The sequence below is a fragment of the Osmerus mordax genome, chromosome 4 (genome assembly GCF_038355195.1).
Source record: "Osmerus mordax isolate fOsmMor3 chromosome 4, fOsmMor3.pri, whole genome shotgun sequence".
Taxonomy (NCBI): domain Eukaryota; kingdom Metazoa; phylum Chordata; class Actinopteri; order Osmeriformes; family Osmeridae; genus Osmerus; species Osmerus mordax.
The window spans coordinates 13,273,433-13,281,556 of record NC_090053.1 but is presented as its reverse complement, the minus strand read 5'-3'; the positions used below and the strand labels follow the sequence as shown (position 1 = coordinate 13,281,556).

Genomic DNA, 8,124 nt, shown 5'->3' with positions numbered 1-8,124 from the left:
GCGCTTGACTTCTCTTCTCTTGATAACAGGATGTATAATGTCGTGGAGAAGGACTGGTTGGGATTGTAGCCCAATGCTGGACCTTTAAAGAAAATGGGGTAAGTATACTTTAAATCTATAAGAGTATCATGTCACTAATTCTTCCAAGTTGTACATGACATCTGTTTTTGGATTAAGTTTATTCGTTTTAATATCAATATGCTCATACTATGAACATAAACTACATTCCACTTTCATTTCTGTACAGATTATCCTAACACCGTCACACGGCCTAGCACTGTGTCCCTGGGAAATTATGATAAATTGATGAATGACCGTTTATAACAGTTACAATAATTGTATGAGCCAGGGCAACCCTAAAGGCTATGTTTTGAAGCAAAAGCATGACTTTTGCATCACCAAATGCCATACTCCTAGGTGTCAACTCTGGTCTGGTGGAGGAGAACCCATTGGGGTCCCAGGAAAACAGCTGGCAGCCAGGCAAGTGCAAATATAAGACACTCAAAAAAATACTCAAACCATTGCCAACTCATTGTAAGGCATACCTAAGTTGTTCTGATCGTGGGGGAAACATATTTGTCAAAACAACAAATGTTGTCATACTAATGCTTTGTATACCCACAGATGCACAGATGTTTGGTCATAGAGTGACATTGCGGCAACGTAAGGGCAACGTAACTGTGTTAGCTGGGAATACAACTGGATGGAACATTATGACCTGAAGTTGTAGCAGTTTGCTGTGAGTAAGCATCGATCTGCTGACGTTGAGTGCGAAAAGGTTGTTGTAACATTTCACATTGTAACATTTCTGAGGCCTGTTCCATAAAGGCCGCTCAAAAAAGTTAGACTTAAAGTCCCAAACCTGACTTATGATAGTCAAGCGGGGCTAAAGCGGTTCCATAAAGGCCAATTCCAGCTCACGCACTCTTACTAATTCAAGTCAGATTTAAGTAGTCAAGCTATAATTGTGCGTGCACCCTATTCTTAAGCAGCCTGAGAGGTAAAACATGGATCATACAATCCACCACGGCAAAAGCAATGCACACGACCACGTGACTTCTTCCAGAAAGAACGTTCCCTTTAAATCGTGTACAACGACAGCTCCCTCATCCACCGCTTCATCAAAATAAAATGACACGCCATGATTGACGTGAACGATAGGCTACGTAGGTCGAGGACCTTTTTAGACCTTTACTTCGTTGATTAAAAAACAGACACCCTCTAAACACATATAAATTGACTTTTTTGACATTGTTTAAAATAAATAGCGTACTACTAATCAATTCATTATCCAGTAGCCTAACTTTTCAACATGGTTTTTGTGTCGGGGAAATGAAGGGTATGGATTTAGGTTTGTTTTGCAATTGTAGGCTACTGTTAACAATTATATAGCTATGATAATTATACTCAGATAATTTAGATTGAGATATAGACCTATGCCTAATGCCTAAACATTTGAAATCACAAACTAGCCTACCATAGCCATAGTCTACATTAACGGCTATGGTGTGTAGTGTATATCAAAGCATTGTTCATCATTGTTTAATGCATTAGGCTAAATGTTGTTAAAAACAACAAAAAACAAGAACCTGTTCAAATCTATCAAAAGCTTATGAAATAGGGAAAGTTGTAAGCCTGCAGTACTGTTCAAGGGCACTATTATTGCATCTTAAACACTGACAGCTGTCTCGAGGGCGTGAGTTACATTCTAACACAGTAAGCTATGTCTTTTCTAGTCACGCATAGGCCTACTAGTTGGTTTTATTGAAAACTGCTTATAGTTTTTCACAATTGTTAACACACAAAAAGCAAAAATTTGTCAATTTTCACTCCATGTACCAATTGCTCGACCCAATTTGGCACTACTTCACACTCCCTTATCTGCATTAGACTCTGACTTTCCTTGTTTACACACTGATGTCAATTACACATCACCTTGTTGTCAAAACACTACACACAATGTTCAGTTGTTGCACACACTTCTCAAGTAAAATCTCGAAGCATCAACCTACAACACACAACTATTCAAATCTCTAAACACTCAGGTCTGGTGAGCAATTTGCAATCAGGACTGCAGCATAAAAAGGGACTTGGGCCTCTGTTTTGTTTGGTGGACAATGGAGAACTTCTATTCAATGGAGAACTTCGCCAAAATCTATTTGCCTTGTGTCCTGTAATACTGCATATCAATAGAATACAGTGTGCTCACAGTATTTGTATTTTGCAGGACAAAGAGAACCACACCTTGGAGGAAGAACACACACTTTCACAGCCGAACAGGAGACTGAAATTGTAAATATGGTTCGTGAGAACCACGCTATCACACTACGACAAATACAAACTAGGATCCTGGCTGACCAATGCTACATTCAGGAACGTCCAGACCGTCAGCATGTTCTCTGTGTGTACCGAAATAAAACTTTTTTGGCTGCATATTTGTTTGCTATTTTATGTTTGACTATGAAAAAAGTAGGCCTACACTGAGACATTTTACAGAAGGAGAAATGGCTCATTCTCCAGAGCCATTGTCATTACAGTTTTTCTCAAATGCTAAAACACATTTCACAAACGTTTCCTCCATGTTCCCCAATGTCTAAACACAACACCCTTTTCTAAAGCTACATAAACACAACCACACCTTCTCACTTCAAAACTCAAACTTTCACACCAAAAGAGCAGCTCGAAGCTTTCAAAAATGTAAACACTATACACATCATTACACACTACAGCAAAACAATTGAAAACACAATGCTCAATTTGTGAGAAGGTTCTTTGTTTCATAACTGCCAATGCATATTTTTTGAAACTTTACAGTAATGGATCTTCTTAGATCTCTGCAGAGGATTAGGCATTTAGATTTGTGAGTTTCAAATTTATTTGTGAGTTTCATATGAAGAGTATAAATCTATAGTAAATTCTGCATGTACACTACTGTAACACAACTCAATGCAAAAACAGAATCTATTGCACACAACAGTACTCTTGAAAACATGATCAGGGTGTGAAGTTTTTTTATTTACTTTATTCACACCACACAATCACTGTGCGGCATCATGTCGCTGAGCTGCATCGGGCCACATCACCTCATCCACATCGCAGGCTATATTGTCTCTTGCCAGGCACCGCGGGAAAAACGTCCTGGAATGGCGCATCCATCCTTGGAAGGCCTCCACTGGGATGTCAACACAGGCCAGTTCCATTGCCCTTAGGAAGTTATCTCTAGTGTATGGTTGTCTGTCATAAACCTTCCATCTCCACGATGAGAAGAACTCTTCTATAGGGTTCAGGAAAGGGGAGTAGGGTGGCAGACAGACGTTTAAAAAGTGGTTACTGTTGGTGGTGAACCACTCTCTGATTTGGTTTGTTCTGTGGAAGCGTACATTGTCCCAAATTATCACAGAAATGTGATGTGCGGGCCCAGGATGGTGTTGTTGGCGGTCCAGGAGGATGTATTTTAGCTCCTCTAGGAAGGTGAGGAGACGTTGGGTGTTGAAAGACCAAAGGACAGCATGCCGGTGGACAAGCCCCTCCAAACCCATGGCCGCACAAAGAGTAATATCACCCCCCCGTTGGCCAGGAACCTCAGTGATGGCTCTTTGGCCAATGATATTACGGCCTCTTTGCTTTAGTTTCTGCATGTTGAACAGCCTCATCCAGGAAGAGGTACTCATGAGGTCTGGCCATTGCGTCCAACTGTAATATCCTCTGTGAAAATGTGAAAGTGCACAGGTGTTCAGAACAACAGTCAATCAGGTAGCACAGTATTGTCCAGAAGTAATGTAGGCCACTGAGCAACACAGTATGTCCTCTAACTGTACTGTGAACATGGATGTATACTTACTTGCACATACTCTTAACGTAGGTCTTTGTGTCGCGCAGAGTTGCGCTCAAAGGGAACCCTATAGACCTGTTTCATCCGCATCTTTTGGCGCCGGAGAACTTGGTCTATTGTGGCCAAGCTGACATCATCAATGCTCTCAAAGTTGACATTATCGGCCATGACTGTCTCTGATCTCCCGGAGTCTGAGGAGGTTGTTCTCACGAACCATATCCACAATGAGGGTTTCTTGTGCCGCTGTAAATATGGCAACCCTCCCACCTCTATGTGGCATTGTTTCAACTCTAAAGAAAGAAACATGTGTTGTCAATTGACATGTTTTACAATACAGTAACAACTGATTTGAAACCAATAGACTACTTTCACAGGCTTGTAAAATGGTATTGTGACAAAGAAAGCAATAGAATACAATACCTGTTGTGTTGTCTGAATGCCCTGATAATGGTGGCCACGGTGAACCTACTCAGGTTTGGACAGACTCTTAGTCCTGCTTCAGCCATTGTCATGCCATGGACAATGACATGGTCAATGACTGTTGCTCGCATCTCGTCCGTAATGATGGTGCGCGGTTGTCTTGCTCTCCCTCCTGGACCTTCTCCTCTCCCTTGTTGGCCTCCTCCTCTCCCTCCTGGACCTTCTCCTCTCCCTTGTTGGCCTCCTCCTCTCCCTTGTTGGCCTCCTCCTCTCCCTTGTTGGCCGCCTCCTCTCCCTTGTTGGCCTCCTCCTCTTCCTCGTTGGCCTCCTCCTCTTCTTCCATGGCCAGCTCTTCTCCCTCCTCTGACTCGAATTCCTCTTCACCTAACTCTGCCTTCATCCATTGTGTTTGTTTGGAATCTTCAGCAAACTATACACTCTGAACTTGCTTTTATACATGTGGTCACAGCATTAGCAAGAGGTGTCTTCAATTTTGAGTCGTTGTGTGTAATGAATGACGCCAGGTGTGTTCATTGTGTTCAAATATTGCTGACTGTGGCAAGCATTTGGCATCACATGAGCTTTCATTTGAGAATATGCGCATAGTTCTTTTGCAACTTGTGTTTTAACAAGGAAAAATGTGTTAAGTGTGTTAAGATTTATGAGAACGGAGGATTGTGTTTTGTGAATTGTGTCTTCATGTGAAATGTGTTTATGATATTGGAAAATAATGGCTAGATTTAGTAAATGTGTTTAGACAACTGGTCATTTGGTTTAGAGGATTGGCTTTTGTGTTTTAGCATTTGAGAAAAACTGTAATATGCTGTGTTCCATTTCTATAATTGTGTTTTCAATGCTTGTTAGTGTGCAGCAAATGCTTAGTCGTGTGTACTCTTATGAATGGTATGTGTGTGTGAAAATATGGCTGTGTGTACCAAATGAGAACACAAGTTCCATTTTGCGAACCGGTAAGAGATTTGATGGCAAAGAGTCATCTTGCAAAGGGAGGTCAGGAAAGTCAGGTTTAGCATTTTGTGTGTGACGTTTTCAGTTTTGTGTGTGCAGTTTTGAGAAAAGCCGTTATTGTTTTGAGAAACGTGTTTTAACAATTGTGAAAAACTGTAACTATAGTATTACTGCATTCAGAAGCATCTACCTGATTCTGAATTACAATGACAGTCACAGACAACACTTGCCGATATCAGATAGATAAAGATAGCCTTCCCAGATTGCCAGTGTTTATGTAGTGCTCATGCCTAAGTAGTCTAGGTGAGTACCTCAGGGATGTTGTTGAGTGCTTCAGATGTTGAATAGCTTGTGAAAAGAGGTCCTCGTTCTGTAGCATCAGCATGGTAGGTTAATGCAGGGCCTTGGGGCTGAGCGTCCAGTTGAATGGAGCCTGTCAGAGTAATCTCTCCTCACCAGTGCCTGCAAGGCACCTCACACTCCAGCCATCGCATTGATCCATACTCTGTGAATAGGGGAACTGATGGTCACAGGCAAATGGGTGAAACAACAGAACCGTGACCTGTGTCCATTTTGCTCTTTTGAGTGGCATTGTATAGAACAGACAAAGGCTCTAAGCATAGTCATGGCTCAGCTTCCTATGTGACCTGAAGAGGAATGTCAAATGAAGCTGCATCCATCCTTGCCACTTAAGTAGGTTCTAAACCATCTGGTATAAATACCCCCCCGCCTTTATAACTGATTTGGATAAATATGTAGAAAGTAAATACATGCATGGCCTTGGGTTCAGACCAATTCTCTCATATTGCTGAAATACAAATGGTATATTGACATTTCGTTCTGTTCAACATTTTATTTTAAAACACAAAATCCCCAAATGTATTATTGTAAGGTGACATTGGTTTTATATTTTTTAACAAAACAATGGTCTATTTTGAATATTCAAACCTCCAACCCCCCCACATATTTAGTTGAGTCACCTTTCACTACAATAATAGCTTTAACCCTTGTGTTATCTTCGGGTCATTCTGACCCATCAGTCATTGTGACCCACCGTCGTATTGCGACAAATTTACCTCATACAAAAACAAAGTGAAGCATTTTCTTTTAACTGTCGGGCTGTCTCAGACCCCCCACATTGGAATGGTTAAAAGAAAATTATTTTTATTTGTTTTTGTATAGGGTAAAATTGGGTAAACACAACAATGGTTCGTTATGAACCTTTGGGTCATGTGACCCGAAGGCAGCACGAGGGTTAAGTCTGTTGGGGTAAGTATGTACCTTTCTTCTGGGATTTTCTCCAAGTGGTTCAGGTTGGTTGGTCATGGCTTGTGGACTGCAATTTTCAAATTGTGCCACAGAGTTTAAATGGGATTAAGTTCCAGACTTTGACTGAGCCACTGTAAAACGTTCATTTTTTTGCTGTTGAGCCACTCCAATGTTGCTTCTCTTTGTGCTTGGAATCTTTGTTCTGCAAAAGTTCCTTAGATTTCCTAAAATTCTTTCAAACTTCAAAGTTCCTTTTGCAGTTTACTTCAAAGTCTATAGATCTCTGTTGTTAGATTCTGATGGTGTTTTTACACACAGGAGGCTTGGAGGCCAGTAATACTGTAACATGTGTAACCTGTATATCCTTCTGGGTAGAAGCCATGCCACACTCTATTCCAATGAGAGATGACTTGGTTACGTCCTTCTGTTATACCTCACTGACTTGACATTGGATGACCTCACGAGATTACCTGGCTTGAACACAGTGTGACCCACCAACAGCAATTCCTACCATGGCAATACGGGTATGACTCAGTGTGTTATACTGAAAAACCCTAAAAAAGTATTACTGTTCCATGTCTATCTTGGACTGTGGACTGAAACTGTGTTTATTGTTCCATTTGAATAACGCCTAGTTTCTCTCTGACAAATCTGGTATGCAGGTAGAATTCTGTCTGGGCTGCTCACCTCTGTTTATAAGGTTGGTGAATATTAGTCATCATGGGAAGGCCATTCTGAGACTTGTTAACATCCAGGACTCTCAAATGTCATTTCATCATAATGGTTGGTTATGACAGAAACAAAGAGAAAACTCCTAGTCCATTATGTTTTGATGATTCAATTAGCAAAGGCAAATATATTGTTGTATGGTTTACAAAGGGTATGGTTATGCCTGCAGATCCCTAATCTTAATAAATGAGAGGATGTTGTATCTCAGTGTTTCCCAACCGGGGTGCCGCGGCACCATGGGGTGCCGTCTGATGAAAGCAGGGGTGCCGTGTAAAAGTCCTTCAACCAATAGCGGACTGGCCATCGGGAGCACCGGGAGAATTCCCGGTGGGCCGAGACACGTCTGGGCCGGAGGGCCGCTTGCCTTATAATTTTTTCAACTACTAAGAAAATGTAGGCAGAAGACAGAGCGACACAGTTGGCCGTCCTCCATTTCCCCAAGGCCGGTTGGCCAAATGAACGTCTGTGCAGCCATTACCCCGCCCCCTTTGTCTCGCTTACACTCGACAGTGACACTGAGGCTGTGTCTACTACCGCACACTTTACTAAGTACACTGCAAGACAGTGCACTGCAATACAGTGCACTTACATCTCTAGTGCACTCTGTCGCTGAGTAATGCTGTCTCAAATGGAACACTTAAGTTAACCACTTGGCGGGAAGTGACGGACGCAAATCTGATTGTCACACCCGCGAATCTAAGGCGAATCTGCTCGCGAGTCATTTCGTCCGCCATTATTTTACAAATGAAAAGCTGCCGAAAGGGCTCCTCCTCTTCCGCTAGGTAGCCAATATGGCGCCCGTTTAGGGCGAGTAGTGTCCATCGTTGTACACTGCATTTTTTGACCGTTTGCAGTGCGTCATCCGGGTACTCTCCGACTCCATTACGGACAGACGGACGGACGGAGTC

The 8,124-nt window shown here is 42.0% G+C and overlaps 2 long non-coding RNA genes across 2 annotated transcripts; both read right to left on the bottom strand.

Annotated features, from left to right (window-relative positions):
* Positions 1-2,881: 2,881 nt before the first annotated feature.
* On the bottom strand, positions 2,882-4,446 carry LOC136941554 (uncharacterized). Its single transcript, XR_010876541.1, has 3 exons — positions 4,253-4,446; positions 3,842-4,122; positions 2,882-3,705 (listed from the first exon to the last, which is right to left on the bottom strand). It is a non-coding gene; the product is annotated as an uncharacterized lncRNA (long non-coding RNA).
* Positions 4,447-5,039: 593 nt separating this feature from the next.
* On the bottom strand, positions 5,040-7,240 carry LOC136941555 (uncharacterized). The gene is made up of 3 exons (XR_010876542.1): positions 7,175-7,240; positions 6,500-6,554; positions 5,040-5,723 (listed from the first exon to the last, which is right to left on the bottom strand). It is a non-coding gene; the product is annotated as an uncharacterized lncRNA (long non-coding RNA).
* Positions 7,241-8,124: the final 884 nt, after the last annotated feature.